The sequence below is a fragment of the Mus caroli genome, chromosome 4, assembly GCF_900094665.2.
Source record: "Mus caroli chromosome 4, CAROLI_EIJ_v1.1, whole genome shotgun sequence".
Classification (NCBI taxonomy): Eukaryota; Metazoa; Chordata; class Mammalia; order Rodentia; family Muridae; genus Mus; species Mus caroli.
The window spans coordinates 5087502-5105346 of NC_034573.1; the positions used below are offsets into that span (position 1 = coordinate 5087502).

A 17845-nucleotide genomic window follows, 5' to 3' on the forward strand; every position below is an offset into this window, starting at 1 on the left:
TAACTTCGAGATGATTTGAAACAAGTCTTCTTAAACAGTTTCTACCCAGGGCCTCTTCTGTTCAATAAATTTTTATGTGGCCCAAGTATATAGGTATATAAAACAAACATAAATTTCAAACCATTATTTGGGATACATTTAACTTAATTATAGTTATTAAATGTGAAAGCAACAGGGCAGTGGTGACACTTGCCTTTAATCCCAGCACTAGGAAGGCAGAGGTGAACAGAGCTCTGAGTTCAAGGCCAGCCTGGTCTACAGAGTGAGTTTCAGGACAGCCAGGGCTACACAGGGAAACCTTGCCTTGGTGGGGGCAGGGCTAATGAAAGTAAGTTTACGTACTGATGGAATGGTGGGATTATTTATTACCACATACAGAAGGTAATATTAGCTGAATATTTTATAGTGCAGGGCTTAGAGCATCCTCAATGTTTTTCCAAGTTGATTGATATTTTGATTTTATAATCATTAGTGCTAAGAATGCTGTTTTACATAAATATGGGTGCAATGTACAAAATGACAGCAATATGTTTAGTACCACTTCAGAAATGATTGGAAAATGTGTTCCAATTCTAAGCCAAAATTGAGCTATATTTCATGATATTCAAATTAGCAATTCAAAGCAGCAAATTGTCATTGTGTTGTTGTTGTTGTTTTGAGACAGGGTAGCCCTGGCTGTTCTGGATCTTGCTCTGTAGACCAGGCCAGCCTTGAACTCACAGAGCTCTGCCTGCCTCTGTGAGTGCTGAGACCAAATAAAGGTGTGCGTCATCATGCCCCACACATGTCAAGGGGCGGTGACTTTTACATCTTTAAGTATTAATCTGACTTTTACATACTGAGGAACGGTAGTAGGAAAATATTCAAAAACTTTGTTTGGTAATTAAATAAATTTTTTAAATTGCCAAATTAATAATCAAATAATGCCAGAAAACCTTTTATGTATATCAAAGACACCATAATGAATAACAGCAGGGTCAAATCTGAGCCAAGGTGTGGCTGGCAACGTTTGGTGGGTTTTGTGTTTTGTGTTGGTGTTGTTGGGCACAGACATGTGCTGCACAGATATTGTAGTGCATGTTCAGAGCCAAGTGTACAGTGAAGATGTGGCATCAGAGGGCACTGTCAGAAATGCCTCAGATTCCATACACGCTTGTCTTCAATTGATTTTCATTTATTATGTGCTCAGAAATCTTCTACTTTTGCCTAAGGGTCCACAACTCTGCATTCAGTTTAGTGATTGTACTGGCTGGTTTTGTGTCAACTTGACACAAGCTAGAGTTATCACAGAGGAAGGAACCTCAGTTGAGGAAATGCCTCTGTGAGATCCAGTTGTAAGACATTTTCTCAATTAGTGATCAAGGCGGGAGGGCCCAGCCCATTGTGAGTGGTGCTGTCCCTGGGTTGGGGGTCCTGGGTTCTATAAGAAAGCAGGCTGAGCAAGCCAGGAGAAGTTAGCCAGTAAGCAGCATCCCAACATGGCCTCTGCATCAGCTCCTGCCTCCAGGTTCCTGCCATGTTTGAGTTCCAGTCCTGACTTCCTTTGGTGATGAACAGCAGTGTAGAAGTGTAAGCTGAATAAACCCTTTCTTCCCCAACTTGCTTTTTGGTCATGGTGTTTTGTTGCAGCAAAAGAAAATTTAACTAAGCCAGTGACACTGTAAAGGCCAAGGCCCACAGTTCAAGACGCTGTAGTTTAAAGCATAGGAGAGGATGTGTCACATGCAGGCTATGTGCAAATACTGCATCAGTTTATACAATAGGCTTGGGCATCACAAGATGCTGAGGTCCTCAGGAGTTTCTGAGGATACTGATGGAGAAAATGTAGCCATGAAGATGATATAGTTTAGTCTGCAAGGCAGTAAGGGACCTGTGTAAAGTGCAAAGTGCCCAAGTGAAAACCAAAACAATGCAGGATTTGCGCTGCTATTTTTAGACTCTGCGACCAAGAAAGGCTTCTTAACTACAGGAGTTACTCTGAGGAAAGTCTAGAGGCCAGGGAGAACATCTTTTGGGTGAAGGCATCAGTGGTAGAACCTGATGAACCAGGTGAGAAGTTACATGGAAAGGTGTACCCAAAGATAGATGCTTGCCTTCTCAAATAGCAGTTGTTACAATCTCTGAATTACTCTACCGCTCTAGTGTCTCAGGTGGCTTTGATGTTTGGTTTTCCAGTTACCCACTTCCTTTCCTCAGCTCTAGTGTAGAGGAGGTGAGGTGGGAGGGAAGCTTGGCTTCTTATTCTCTGGGGAAGCCTGATGAAGCACCGTGGGTGGGGCTAGGTGACTGTTCCTAGCTCTGGGTTCTGGTGATCTCAGCACAGGAAGAGCTAATTCTAATGAAAGAAGGTGACAGTGGTCATCAGAGTCCCAGGAGAAAGGGGACAAACCGAGGCAAAAGCTGAAACTAGGTTTTAACCACAGCAAAAAAGTGCTGGTGTTCACTACAGTTGCTGACTTTAATGAACAGCAAGCATGTGAGGTGCCATGCTCCTTAGTAGGCCAGAATCCCATGTGTTCAACAGGCAGTTGGCGCTATGGAGCCTGCCCTTGGTCTTACTGATTGATCATCATTACTTCCCAGCCCTCCAAGCCATCCTTGGTACTGGGCTGCAGTTGGCAGAGACTCCTTCTCCCAGTTTTGTCTGCAAGTGGCCATGCTCCTTGAGTTGCTACTTCCTTTTGAGGAGAATAAGGAAAAATGGATTTTTTTTAAACTTTCTCATCTCTTGGTGAGGGGCCTTGTGAACCTTTCCCCTAATGTCCAACTGCTTGGCTTTCTGCATTCTCTTTGTTGTTGTTTAAGACTGGCTCCACTGACATATAAGAACACCTGCCGCTTCCCCCAGGGCTGACAGGGGAAGCTGTTGTTCTAAATCCAAAGCAAACACTAGTGCCACTGGGCAGCTGGCCTCCCCAGGAGCACAGGTGAATGGCGGGGAGGGGGGACAGTGGCTTACTTGTCCTGGAAAGGGGCCATTAGAGGTCTGATCCCCAGGGACTGGCTTCCTCTTCCAGCTTCCCTGGAGCAGCTGTGCTGAGGAGGAAGGGTGCAGAATTGACTCCGTTTTGGAAGAGTGGAGAGGCTGTCATCTCGTCTTCTCTTTTCAGGAAGATCTCCAGGGGTGGGTGGGAGGCAGCAGTTCCACTCAGCCATGTGTCCCCAGCACGCTCTCACACAGCATCTTAAGCGACCGGCTGGCCGGAAGGGAGACAGTGCTGAGGGAGAGGATGTGGTTATTCTTCAAAACCCTAGTTCTGTTAAAGGACTTTAAAAAATGGTTGCAAAACACACTCACATTACAGTTTAATACATTTATGCCCATTAAAACATGGCGATCATGAACATTGTGTGTGTGTGTGTTTCTGGGTATTACTAGATACAAGAGGTGGAGTTACACACTACACTTACATGGTCAATGGTTGTCTAGTGAGGTTTACCAATAAAGATACCCTATGTCCCTGTACTGGCTTTATAGGGTTGCCATAACCAAGTGCCAGAGGCACATTGAAGTTTATATCATACAGTTCTGAAAGGCTGGGAATCCAAGGTCAGAGTGTTCATGGTTGCAGATGTCTGTCTTCTTGTGTCTTTCCATGACTTTTCCTTCTGTGTCTGTCCCATGCTCCTTTATAAACTTGCCAGAGATCATGACTTATCCAAAATGACTCTATTAACATCACCTCTTTCAAAGGCCTTGCCTCCATATTCCTCATTTTTGAATAATTGGAGTTAGGACTTTAACATAGAAATGTGTATGTGGAAGGACAGCAGACCTCTGACTTGAGACCCTTATGCCTTAACCATCCATCAACGACATGGCAGGTGTCCGATGTGCCTGGCCACGTGATGGCTTTCCACAATTAGTCTCACCCTGATTACTTCTTCAAGATGAAGAGCACCCAACTATAAAACTAAAGCATGCAGCGCTGTGGAGTTAAGGTAACTACATTGGTTTCTCGGCATGGAAGGTGTAACGTAGTGGTGGAGTAATTTCCTGAAATAAAATGACTAAAGGAAAAACACTTTCTGTTTCATGAGTTTTATTGTTGTGTGTTGTTCCATCACCCTTATCATTAAAAATTACGGGCACAGATGTTACTTTTAGTATAGACTCGTCATAGTCTCCTCATGTTGGAGTAAGAAGCCCAGATCCAGGGCAGGGGGACAGAGCAATTTGCCAAGGCCTGCCCAGACTCAGCCAGAATCTACTTGCTCTACTGGGCAGGTGAAAGCCCTTGGGGTTGGGGGTTGGCCTGCTTCTTGGACTTATACAGACATCGAAAAGAGACTGTAGTTATTAAATGAGATGGCCTCTGATCACGAGTTGGGACTTTTTTACTTTTCTCAGAGAATACTTGCCTTTGTTTGTTTTTCTGATCAATCTTGAAACCAGTAGTGCCGACTCCTCCTCCGCACCCGCCACCCACTGGCTCCACCCACTGGCTCCCTTCACAGCTCCACCCACAACACCCACTCGGGCAAACAAGAACAGAGAAGGCTCCGGCTTTCTTCCTGATTCTGGCGAATATGCTGTAACCCCTTCTTTATAGAGAACAGCATAAACGGCCCACTACAGCGCTGCTGGCTTCAGCAGGAGGTGTGGGTGGGCTGGCTTTTCCTGGCTCGCCACTGGATCACCTCCACCCAGCTGCTCCAGAAATCTCCTGACAAGGCTCACTCGGGAAGTGCTGCCCGGTGTGCAGGAATTGGCCTGGCTGTCACCAAGCGTTTGCAGCAAACACCAATCTGAATTTTGAAAGTCTGATGTGAACAGACATCGTAAGTTGCACCAATGTCACCCGAAGGCCAACTAGTGACTTCATTAGTCAACTGTTTCCTTATTGCAATTAAAATGAGGATGGCCAGATGTTTATTTAGGTTTAAGGAAGGATGCAGTATTGTTTGATACGCGAGAGAGTACTGAATGTGTGTGTTAAAGCGATTCCCCAGGGTTCTGAGATAGAAGGTGTATTTCTCAATGACACCGACTCCCTTGGCCATTCCTTACTGTCAAGATCCAACTTGCCATCTGCTCTGAGATGCCCTGGGTCTCTGCCCAGGATTGTCTAGCAGAACACACATTCGCGGCTTTGCCTTCCCTTCCTATTTCCCAGCACACAACACTACCTGCTGTTGCCTCCCTTGGCTTCTTCAAAACACACTGCACTCGCGAGACATGATTTCTCTTCTAGCTTAGCAACAGTCTGGAATGGTTTTTGTTTTTTGGGTTTTTGTTTGTTTGTTTGTTTTTGTCTCCTTTTGGAGTAGCACCATTAATCTCAAATCCTTTTCTTTGGAGATTTTATTTTTTAAATTGTGCTAGAATACATACCACATAAAGGTTTATCATTTTCACCACTGTTAAGGGTACAGTACAGTTCAGTGGCACATTGTGTGTGGCATTTACAGTGTGGTACAACCATCACCATCATCTACTCAGGAACTTTCTCATGAACTCAAATACAAACTCGATACACATGAGCTGTCTGCCCATCCTTCTTTGCCCCAGATCTTCAATGCTACTTTGTGAACGAGCCTAGTCCAGGCATCTCATGCAGATGGAGTCATCCGTAGCTGTGCTTCTGTGACTGGCTACTTCATTTAGCCTAAGGTCTTCAAGACTTACCCATGTTGTACCATGCTTGAGAATTCCACTCCTTATCAGCGTGCAGCGTCCGAGCCATATATATATTTTTTAATCTATTGATGGATCTTTGTATTGTTACCATCTGTCAGATGTTGGGTAAAATGCTAAGAAAAACAACTTGCAAGGATCTTTTTGAATTCCTTCATTTTGTTAATGGTTTTGGGTCTATTCTCAGTAGGGGACGCTGGATCGTGTATCATTCTGTATTTAATCCTGAGGTTTTTCCTAAACCAAACCATTTTTAAACACCTCCTCACAGGCCAGTATCTCCACGAGTGGAGTGACCATATATTTCTTGGTGAAAGAAGAACCACTTCTCTGAAGGGAGGGAACATCAGAAGTCTTGGGGAACCACCCCCTTCCTTGATGAATAAGCTAGCTGGGAAAGGATTGGCAGAGCCCCCTTGCCAGACAAGAAGGACACAATCCTGTTCCTATACTTAGCACATTTGTCCGCCTGATTGGCTTTACCTAAACACTCTAAGCAGCAGTTTCGAATGAGAAAAGTGTTTGCTGAGTGTATTAGGGTTTTACTGCTGTGAACAGACACTATGACCAAGGCAAGTCTTATAAAAAAACATTTAATTGGGGCTGGCTTACAGGTTCAGAGGTTCAGTCCATTATCATCAAGGTGGGAGCATGGCAGTATCCAGGCAAGCATGGCNCAGGAGGAGCTGAGAGTTCTATGTCTTCATCCAAAGGCTGCTAGTGGAAGACTGACTTCCAGGCAACTAGGGTGAGGATCTTATACCCACACCCACAGTGACACACCCATTCCAACTAGGTCACACCTATTCCAACAAGGCCACACCTTCAGATGGTGCCACTCCCTGGTCCAAGGATATACAAACCATCACACTGAGTAAGTAAAATGTGCCATGTACACACATTATGACTTGGTTTCTAATGACAAGAATGCTTAAGTTCTTTAGCTACTGAGACAACGAAATAAGACAATGTTGTAAAATACTTGGCATCATTCCTGTTGTAGGTGATCTTTCAATCAGCATTAGCCACTGCTGTTATTATTACCGTATTTCTAGATGAAGGGGCCCAGACTCCTGGAAGCTAACAGTTAATGTGGCGGTTTCATAGTATTCATTTGGTTGGTTTTGAAATCTCTATGGCTGGCTTTCTATTTCTACAGTATGGTTGACATGGCTCAGGCTGTGATCCTCAGTGTATTTTGCTTGTGATATCTCCTTTTTCTACATCTCCCTTGGTCTGCTTTCTGTGGGCATAACTAAATAGTACAGCCTGGGTAGTGTACAAAGAATAGAATTTTATGAATATTCTGAGCACATAGGAGCGTGACTGGAACCAGATGAGGAACTTCTGCTCTATCAACAAGTGGGCTTTTTAAAAAATATACTTTCTAACCAGAGCAGCACTGTTCATAAATGTAGTTTGCTGGTAATTCTTTGATGCAGCCACAGTCTTTGAATAGTAGAGTGACATGGCATCATTTTACTTTGCTAAGTACTTACCATATGGCCTTCAGCAAGCCATCACATTGTTCTACATGTTGGGGTCTACCACTGGAGGTGTCATAGCACATGTATAAGGCTTGTGGTCAAAGCTATGGAAAACATGCACGTGAATACTTATGGTGGAGTTCTCAGTGCAGGGCAATTTCAATAGCCATCAATGTAAAGACATAGAACATGAGATGGGCCAATAGCATCAGCACACAACGCCAGGGTGCTTCAGTCTCTAAGTGAATCTCCATTTCTTAGATATTGTATGTAAGGAAAATGCAAGGCTTTGAACTACTCAAATAGTGTTGCTGCCTTTCCTCGCATGCCCAGGAAAATGATCATAAAGGAAAAGGTGAAGCATCGGGGCTGCCTCTCCTCTTGGAAAGGAATAAAGGATCTGGAGATGCCCTGCTCTGCCTGGGAGTAAATGACAGCGACAGCTCACTTACCTAGTCAAATCCAAAGAGTCCCAGGAAGAATCGGTTCCTTTGGAAATGCAAACTCATCCCTGGCAAACAAAACAGAAGTTGAACTGCTTTTCAGAGACACCACCCTCCACTGATCTTTGGAAGGGAAGCAGCATCTTTAACCCTTGGGATTTGAGCTGGTGGTACCTGAGAGTGTCAGTTTGTCTTCCCAGGTAAACTAGTTATTCATATCCTTATACAGGGCACCTGACATAACTGATCCGCGTGAAGGTGCCAACTCCAGGAGTCTGCAACCTACCTACTTGTTGTAGCTTGACCTAACTTTGTTTTGAAGCTAGCCTTGATGATGTTCAGAATTGCACAATGCGCGGTGGCTCACAGCTCATGGAATCTCCAGCCCTTCTTTAGGAACAGTCTCTCCCACAATTTTACCAAGTTTACTGTACTTTTAGGGTTTGAAGAAGGCTGTTGGTGACATCCTCCAGATTGGTTAGATTCCTGTCCCAGTGGACTGACAAAGGTTTGATTCCTGTGACTGACTTAAATCTTAATGGTTGTGAATTATTGACAGTTCTATGTGAAGTAGTCTTTACTCCAGTCTTTTTTTTTTGGCCCTTACAGTCTTCTCTTGTACCATATAAATACCAGCACTTAGTGTGTTCCCGAAAGGATTCTAAGCCCTTTCCTGTTAGGAGAAGGCTGATATCAGTATTCCTCCTACACAGACATCGATGGAGTACAGAGGAAACTCACTGGCTGGTTTGTAATAACTGCAGAGGTGACTTTACAACTAAGCACCTCAGCAGCATCCGGATGACCTCTTCCCAAACACAGAACCCTAGATGGGAAACAGACCCCATTCCTCCCCACTGGACACTGTCTCCTAGCCATCTATCCATCCTTGCCCTAGAGATGGAGCTGATAGTCCATCTGGAATCAAGGTCCCTGCTTGCCAGCATTCTTGAGGGTCTTGCTCTGTGAAAATGCTCTTTCTCCTGTGATCTACCCACTCCTATACTCTGGTATCTTTCATATTATGAAGAAAAGCATATTCCACTCCAGCCTTGAGTCATCTTTAATTCACCTCCTATCTTATATGATGACTTTCTTTGTAGTTTGGCTCCATCACTGGTATCCATGACATATGGTCTTTCCAAGGCCTCAGTCTGTCTTCTGTCTTCTGCTGCAACCCACAGAGCTTTGGGATTGACATAGCTGGAGTGACAATACATACAGAAAACTGTCTTAGTTTGGGTTTCATTGCTGTGATGAGATATCATGGCCAAGACAAGTCTTATAAAGGACAACATTTAATTGGGGCTGGCTTACAGGTCCAGGGGTTCAGTCCATTATCACCATGATGGGAACTGTGGTATATGGGTAGACTTGGTGCTGAAGAAGAAGCTGAGAGTTCTACATCTTCAGGCAGCAGGAAGAGAATGCCACACAGGGTGGGACTTGAGCATCTGAGATCTTAAAACCCACCTCCATTCCAACAAGGCCACACCTCCTAATAATGCCACTCCCTATTGGCCAAGCATTCAAACACATGAATCTATGGGGGTCATCATTTCCATTTAAACCACCACCACAGAGATCAGATGGGCAGTGTAGTGGGCTTTAATGAAGACATACCAGCAGCCTGGAAACTCATTGTCTCTGTTCCCATGATTCTGGGCATTGGAGTCCTTGATGTGGCAATGTTCATGTCAATAATGCACATTCACTTAGGGTTTCATCTACACCGAACAGTCTTCCAAATGGGGACTTGTCAGTGCTCCCCACTCTCTCCTGCTAGACTCACTTCTTTTGGCTTCCCCACAATCTGTATAGTTCTGGGCTGTTGTGCTGATTAGTTTTATATGCCAACTGGATTGGGCAAATGTCATGCTCAGACAGGATATTTCTGGATAGTCTAAGGAGGTAAGAATTCATGGAGGAATGCTGCTTACTGGCTTTCTCTTCATGGTGCCTTCAGCTTGCTTTTTAAAATACAACTCAGGACCACAGGCCTAGGGATAGCACTGGCCCACATCAGTAGTTAATCAAGAAAATGCTTTACAGACTTTGCCTACAGGCCGTGATGGAAGCATTTTGCCTATTGAGGTTCTCTCTTCCCAGATGACTCTAGTTTGTGACGAGTTGACAGGAATCTACCTGCACAGTGTGGATGCTAACATTTATTTAATCATTTTCCATTTGATGTGCTGTTTGTATACTTCCCAATCTGAGCGGCTGTTCATGAAACTTCTAGAAACAGGCTTTTGTGTTTATAAGTTTTCATTTTTTTCCCTTGAGTAAACTTTGAAGAAATCTGAGTCACATGGTAGAGTGTGGTTAATTTCCTAACAGTTTTTCAACCTGGCTGTTGTTCTGTGAGGCATTCTCATGAATGATGGATGAGACTTCCATTCACTGCCTGTCCTCGTCGGTACCTGCTTGTCTGGTTTTTAAGTTTTTAGCCATCTTGATACTGTGTGTTTAGGAGGGGTGGGAAGTAGGTAGAGAGGTGAGTCATTGGTAGTTAAGTTTCGCTGGTAAGTCTGTGGTTCAGCTCCTTTCTATTCTGTCAGAGAATGATGTCAGAGAATGATGACATGCCGTACTCTGAAGCCCTGGGGTTAGCTGAGCTGGATGGACAGTGTTCCTGGGTTTTGCTCCAGTTGTGTCAGCTGCCAGTTCCTGATTCTAAGGAGGAATGAAGGATCCACACTTTGGTCTTCCTTCTTGATTTTTTTGTGTTTTGCAAATTGTATCTTGAGCATTCTAAGTTTCCGGGCTAATATCCACTTACCATTGAGTGCATATCAAGTGACTTCTTTTGTGATTGGGTTACCTCACTAAGGATGATATCCTCCAAATACATCCATTTGCCCAAGAATTTCATAAATTCATTGTTTTTAATAGCTGAGTAGTACTCCATTGTGTAAATGTACCACATTTTCTGTATCCATTCCTCTGTTGAGGGTCATCTGGGTTCTTTCCAGCTTCTGGCTATTGTAAATAAGGCTGCTATGAACATAGCATAACATGGTGGAGCATGTGTCCTTATTACCAGTTGGAACATCTTCTGGGTATATGCCCAGGAGAAGTATTGCTGGGTCTTCCGGTAGTACTATGTCCAATTTTCTGGGGAACTGCCCCATTCCTGTCTTGATCCTTTTTCCCATCACTGCATCTGGCCACTGACCACATGCTAATAGTCAAATGTGTTATCTTTGGCCTGCATTCTGTCTTGAGGCTCAGATTCAAGCATTCATCTCCATCTTTAGAGCCTCAAGTTAGATACTATACTGTTTTTCTTTTGCTTCCTAATAAAATTATTACATTTTCCATGTCTCTCACCAACAGCTAGTTCTCATCTCACCAGTTCCATAGGTCTGGATAGGGCTGCATAAGGCCTTAGTTGGGTTATGTCTTCCTCTTGTCGTAGTTGATTTGGGTGGGCCTGCACTTTCTAAGTCACTTAGGTAATTGGCAGAGTTGTTTCCTTATGGCTATGGGACTTCAGCCTACAGAAGTCAACGTAAGATTCCAGAGGCTGATCTAGGTCCCCAAGGTTATCTCTAGTCCACCTAGCTAAGAGAGCGCCTATATATCATGGTACAATTACAAGAGGGACATGTTGTTACCTTTGCCATATTCCATTAGTTGGAAGCACTAGTCACAAGGTCTGTATGGGAATTAAAGGGGGCAGGGGAAGGAGGGGGAAGGGAGGATAGCCCACGTCTGGCCAGAGTTCCTCCTATGCTCTGGGCAGGCAGACACCAGAGGGCTGCCAGACGCTTTCCACTCAGCCCCGGGTGGGCATCTAAGTCACTGACCCCACTCTATGGTGGGGGGGGGAGTTGACAAGGAGCAACCCCCGTCTGGGGCCCTGGGATGACACCCTGTAGTCATGAGGTTATGGGAGAGAGAGCTGAGGGAGAGAGGTTCCCACACAGGCAAGAGTAAGCACAGCGGGCCTTGATGAACAGAGACAGTCTATGGTTTTAGAGCTTTATTGTAGAAAGGCAAGGGAGGAAGAGAAAAGGTGAAAAGAGAGTTAGAGAGAGAGAGAGAGAGAGAGAGAGAGAGAGAGAGAGAGAGACCAGCCAGCCATGGCCAAGAGGAGAGAAGCGGAAAAGGGAGAGAGAGAAGAAAGGCTAGAGAGAGAGAGAGTAAGAGGGAGAGAGTGAGAGGGGAAGAGAGAGGAGAGTAAGGGGATTAAGAGCAAGAGAGTAAGAGAGTGAGGAGGGGCCAAACAGCCCGTTATTTTTACTGTTTCTAGGTAACTGGGGAGGTCTAGCCTGAAGCTCAGAAACTTGGGACATTGCCTACATGACTAAAAGCCATGCATCTCCTGTGGGGGAGGTGGGGGCTGTGGGGGCGGTAACTTCGACAGGAACCAGAGTTCTAGGAGACATGAGAGAACTCTTTCTGTCCCATGTAGGTGAATTATTACCACCAGGTCCTGGGGTTCAACATCTAGCCTCAACTGGAAACCAGGCTGTTAGTGCATTGTCCCATAGGTCTGCCCACTCTCCATGGCAGAAGGGTTTTTTTTTTTTGTTTTGTTTTGTTTTTTTTTTGTTTTTGTTTTTCGAGACAGGGTTTCTCTGTATAGCCCTGGCTGTCCTGGAACTCACTTTGTGGGCCAGGTTGGCCTCGAACTCAGAAATCTGCCTGCCTCTGCCTCCCGAGTACTGGGATTAAAGGCGTGTGCCACCATGCTCAGCTCTCCATGGCAGAAGTTTAGTTCAGGGTGTGAACATCAAGAGGCAGGGAAATCAAGGACCAACCTGGTAATGCAGATATCAACAAGCTTTTTTAGCATACCTGTAGTGGGATTCCTTACCATCTAACTACTGTGTCCTCCTTCCACAGATCCCGCCGGAGGAGATGGTATCCAAGAGCCAGTCTGGACTCCCTCCTCTGGTCAAGTTCATGTATCAGCAAACATCTAGGCCTGCTATTTTGTCTCTTCGATACCTCTTGATCCCTTTCTTCTCTTCACTGCCAGGCTGCAGCTGCCACCTGCATGACCCCATTATTTTTCCCCCTTCTATCACTGGCCACAGCTACACTGTAGAAAGGAAGTTCTGATTACAATGCACCTTTATATTGCACTTGAAGCTTGTGTCTCCCAGGCCTTAGGAACCATCAGACCCTCTGCTCCTCAACTTTTATGTTCTTTGCCCTGTTTTCTGGAAACCATCTTTTGTTTTCTTTTGTTTATTAGGACAAAGCTCAGCTCTTCTTGGCCTTCCTTCCAGAGAATCCGCTCTCTCAGTTGCCTAGGTTAGCTCCCTGGTTTCTGCTCACAGCTCTCGGACCTTCATGTCAGGGACACTCATGTACCCCGTCGTCCTTTCTCAATTGCATGCTCTTATTCTCTTCTGAGCTAGAAGCCCTGTGAGACAGGAGGGGGCATCTTCATAGCTAGCATGGGTTTCTCAGCACCATGAGCTCTCAAATAATTGGCAAGTGAAGAAAATGATAGATGGAGCCTTGGCTCTCAGTCCACCCTTAAAAATATCTCCAGCCTTCCCTCACAGCAACACACAGCACTTGCTCCTGCCGGGCTCCATTCCAGTTGGCAGACCTTTGTAAATCGAAAGTAATACGATAATAGAGGCACCTTTGTTTAGGGTAATATTTCTTTCCTATTATGGCCAGTTCAGTCCCAAGACATTTCCTGATGTACTCAAGTGACATCAGAGCCAGGATGTCACCTATTTCCTCTTATGCCATGTTTGTCCTTTTGCTGTGTCATTAGAGTTCTGTAAAAGTAGCTGACCAACAGCAGTACATAGAGTCCCCTGTGCTGCCTGGGAACTGTCCACCCTATGGGGAGGTCCACAGCTGCTCCCGGACATTCCAAGAGATGCATGCTCTCATCTTCTGGGAACAGAAGGGGCATTTGTTCCCTGAGCCCACTCTGGAGGGACAGCTGAGTCCCCAGTCCAGCCAGGTCAGCCTGTCCCTGAGCGTCAGGGTCTAGTTTCACACAACAAGTGATTGAGCTTAATTGACAGGTGTGAAGTATGTTCTTTCTAACCCCACTAGATTCACTTCTGCCTGTAGGGGTGAAACAAACTCACTTGGGAGCCCAATTAGCATATCGTGTGTGTGTGTGTGTGTGTGTGTGTGTGTGTGTNCACTTGGGAGCCCAATTAGCATATCGTGTGTGTGTGTGTGTGTGTGTGTGTGTGTGTGTGTGTGGGGAGAGAGAGAGAGAGAGAGAGAGAGAGAGAGAGAGAGAGAGAGAGAGAGAAAGACAGATGTGTTTCTGTGAGAGAGTGCTTGGAAAGAGTCTCAGATACAGAGAGTCAGAGATGGAAACAGAATCTCCAAAGGGAGAGGGGAGGGGCAGAGAAATAGACAGAAGGCAGCAGGGGATGAGAGCCGCAGAAAGCTGCGGCCTGGCGGAGAGATAGTCAGATAAGAGAGCTGGGAGCGTATGCACATGGGCACCGCTGGTGGCCTTTTAGGTGGGTTAAGTGCACACAAATGGAAAATGGGGTAGGGTAGAATGTCAGTCCCATCTGGAGGACCATGTGTGAGGTAAGGACAAAATGAGCATCTGTATAGTTGTTAATGTATTCCCAGGGGCTGGCAGGGGCTGGGGGATTCTGGAAGGGAGAAGGACTAAGTGAGATGAGACTGCAAGGTTTGCATTTCTGTGGCAGAAGGCATCTGCCTCAGCCCCAGTCAGCTCTCTTGCACACACATGAGGCCGGGACATGCTAAAATAAACCTAATCATGATGCTGGGGCTGGGATACTCCAGAGAGGAAGGAGAACTAACTCTACATGGAGAAAAAGAATTCTCTGGGATGTTTTGAGGGGGCCCTAGCATAGAAGGAACCAGAAAGCCCAGGCAACACTCAAATAAAGCCTTTTGGGACTGTCTACTGGCTTCTGAACACATGGACTGGGGACAGGTGTCACATCTGCCCATTCCTTGTGCTTCATGGATTCTCATTGGGTGGAAACATCATCACCTCCATTGTGGGGCTGGAGATATGATGCATAGAGAAGTTAAACAACTTCTAGAACACGGTGCCATTTGTAAAAGGCAGAAGTGGGCTTTGAGCCCAGAAGGTCCAGACTCAGTCCTGATACCCAGTATGTGCTCCTGTAAGCCACAACTGAGCTCTCAAAGCAGCCTCGGTTCTATTTTTTCTTTTGTAAATTCTTCTTAAGACAGTGTCTTACTATGTAGTCCCGGCTGTCCTGAAACTCGATCAATTGACCAGGCTCATCTCCAGCTCAGAAATCTTCCTGCCTCTGTTTCTCGAATGCTGACATTGCTCAGTTCTTTGATTATGTTCTTCCCAGGGAGCATAGAGGAGGCTATGGAAGATAACAGAAGAGCTGACTTCCTGTTCTGGCTCTGCCATTTCTAGCTCCAAGATTGTGAAGTTGGCTGTCTGGGCTTCAGTCAGGAGCAATAAGCAAGTGTATGGATCCTGGTACCACACTATCTGCCCCTCCATGACTACCAGATGGCTGCCTTTGTCCTTTAGATGGGGTCAGCCACACATCTACCCATTCCTGGTAGAATGAGGCTTTTTCACGAGGCCATGAGAATGACATGGCTCATGTCTTTATCATTCCCGGCATGAAGTAAGCTGCCAATACATGTCACTTGTAGTTTTCATCTGTGAGATGATACCATTTTTATTTTACACGGCATCCTCTTTATATGTGCACAGGGGATATGTTCCAGACACCCCCGTGATACCCAAATCCTCTTAACTAAAAAGGGCAACATGTTTGCATATATGCTGTACTCCCTGCTTAACACCTGGAGATGACTTATAATAGTGAATACAATTTAAGCCTATGTAAACATATTTTTGGTTTTTTGTTTTCATAATGTATTATCTAGGGGGATCTGATAAGAACAGAAAGCCTGTACATCTTCAGTACAGATGCAATTTTAAAAAGTATTTGTCACCCATCTGTTTTGGTTTTTCGGTTTTTTTGTTTTTGTTTTCTGTTTTGTTTTTTTGTTTTGTTTTGTTTTTTTTTTTTTTTTCTGAGATGACATCTTGCTATGTAACTTGAGCTGGCCTGGAGCATGGCCTCCAACTCCTCAGTGCCACCCCTAACTCACCTAACTCAGGGCTGTAGAACTCACATCTGACTGCACTTAGTGTAGGAGTGACGTGGGCTACCGACTATGAGGCTGGCTGGCTACCTCTGGGCACTGTCAGGTATTAGAGATTACTGTTGTCATTAAACACAGTGTTGGGTTCCCGCAATGCATGTGAAAGGACAGTCTTAGCAAACAGTTGGCAAATAGTGGAACAGGGAGGCAGGGTGATGCAGACACATAACTGAAATATTTGTTTGAACATGGAGAGCCCACAAAAGAATTCCACCTCTGTGATCCAAAGAACAGCAGAGGAAGGGATCAGAGATGTCTTAGGAAATACTAGTGTTTGAAAAGTACTTGAAACCGTATTTACTGAGCGCATGTCACATCTCTACTGGGGGCTAGTTAGTTTACTCAGTACTGGAACATAGCCACAAATAAGACATCAGTGTGGTACCCAAGGAGATGTTCGGAGATGAGACTTCTACTGTAGTAAGAGGGTTTATAAGGGCATTTCAAGAGGACAGAGTAGGATGAGCAAGATCAGAAATGGGAAGAGAAGCTTTAGAAAGCCTTTAGGGATCCACTATGGCTGTCATGAATGAAGCCTACAGAAATAAGGGGACATGATTGCAGGAAAAGTGTTTGTAGCTAGCTGTCTTGGGCAGTCTTGAGTAACAGGATGTCATTCTGAAAGATGATGAGGCAACATGAAAGGGTAATCATAAGCTTGCAGCCCCACATAATGGCCGCTCAGGACTGTGAATTCATAAGGGTTGTAATATTAATATAGAGATCTAGTCTTTAAATATATTTTAGTCTTTAAATATATTTTAAATGATTTATTTAGGTATATTCCATGTGTGTTGGTGTTTTGCCTGGATGTGTGTCTGAGAGAAGGTGTTGGATCTCCTGGAGCTGGAGTTATAGGCAGGTGTGAGCTGCCATGTGGGTGATGGGAATTGAACCTGTGCCCTCCTGAAGAACAGCCAGTGCTTTTAACCACTGAGCCAAAAGATCACATCTTCAATATAGTGTGTCGTTGCCATGTCCCCAGTGACTCCTGAGAAATTCCAGCACATTTTGAGAGTTCACAAAACCTACATTGACAGGCTGCAGAAAAGAGCCTTTGTCATCATTACCATTAAAGGTGTGGGGCAGAGATAAGCTCATGTGGTGTCGAGGAAGGCAGACATTGACCTTACTAAGAGGGCACGGATGAAGAGGTGGAAGACGTGACCACCATCATGCAGAATCATGACTTGGACAGGTTCTTGGACAGGCAGAAGGATGTTAAGGATGGAATAGTACAGCCAGGTTCTGGCCAACGGTCTAGACAACAAACTGCGCAAGGACCTAGAGCTGCCAAAGAAGCTGAGAACCCACACCACGGGGGCTGCACTACTTTTGAGGCCTTTGTGTCCAAGGTCAGCACAACAAGGCCACTGGCCACTGAGTCTCTGGGCCTTTGCTGGTAATAGTTTGTATAACTATGGGGGAGGGAGACATTTTCAAGACAAGAAAATATACACTTTTTTTCAGACTAATAGTAATCAATTACATGAAGTGAGAAACTTGAACTTTTTATGGGCTTGGCATATAAAGGCACACACAAGGCAGTAGATTGTATGTTAAAGTCAGTTCTACATTTGAGGTATTTATATATGTCATTATCTTTCAGTATCAAAGTCTAATGTGTCACTATATACTATTCTAGAGTAAATGTATATGGCAAGGGAATTGTTCAGGAATGGAAAGGTGTGCCAACAGAACTCTTAGAAGCTTCATCTCATGACATTCGGAGCTCTTGCTTCTGCAATATTTCACTGTGGTAAAAGGGAGATTAAAATCATTGCAAATCAAAGCGATTCTTTTCAGCCTCCAAAGTGAATGCCAGCTTGCCTTTTTTTCATTTCCCACACATTTGCATAGATCTGTCAACTCAACTGAGCAATCTTCTCAGGGTAATGCTGGATTCAAAGCTGTGAACACCCATGTACCACCAAATTGCTTTGCCCTGGCTTCTTCAGTTCATGTCTCCATGCCCTTCCCTTCACCCCCAGGAGCACGCTCCTCCCTGAAGGTTTAGAGGGAGTTTAAGAAGATGGAGAAACTTAAACACAAAACAACACTGCCAGAGTTGTACTTCTGAGCAGTCACTGGCTGCATTCAGCCCCTTACTTTGCCCTGTGTGTCTGAGATTA

At 44.9% G+C, this 17845-nt stretch overlaps 1 pseudogene; it reads left to right on the top strand.

The window, feature by feature from the left end:
- The first annotated feature begins 16688 nt into the window (after positions 1 to 16688).
- On the top strand, positions 16689 to 17097 carry LOC110292374 (annotated as a pseudogene).
- Positions 17098 to 17845: the final 748 nt, after the last annotated feature.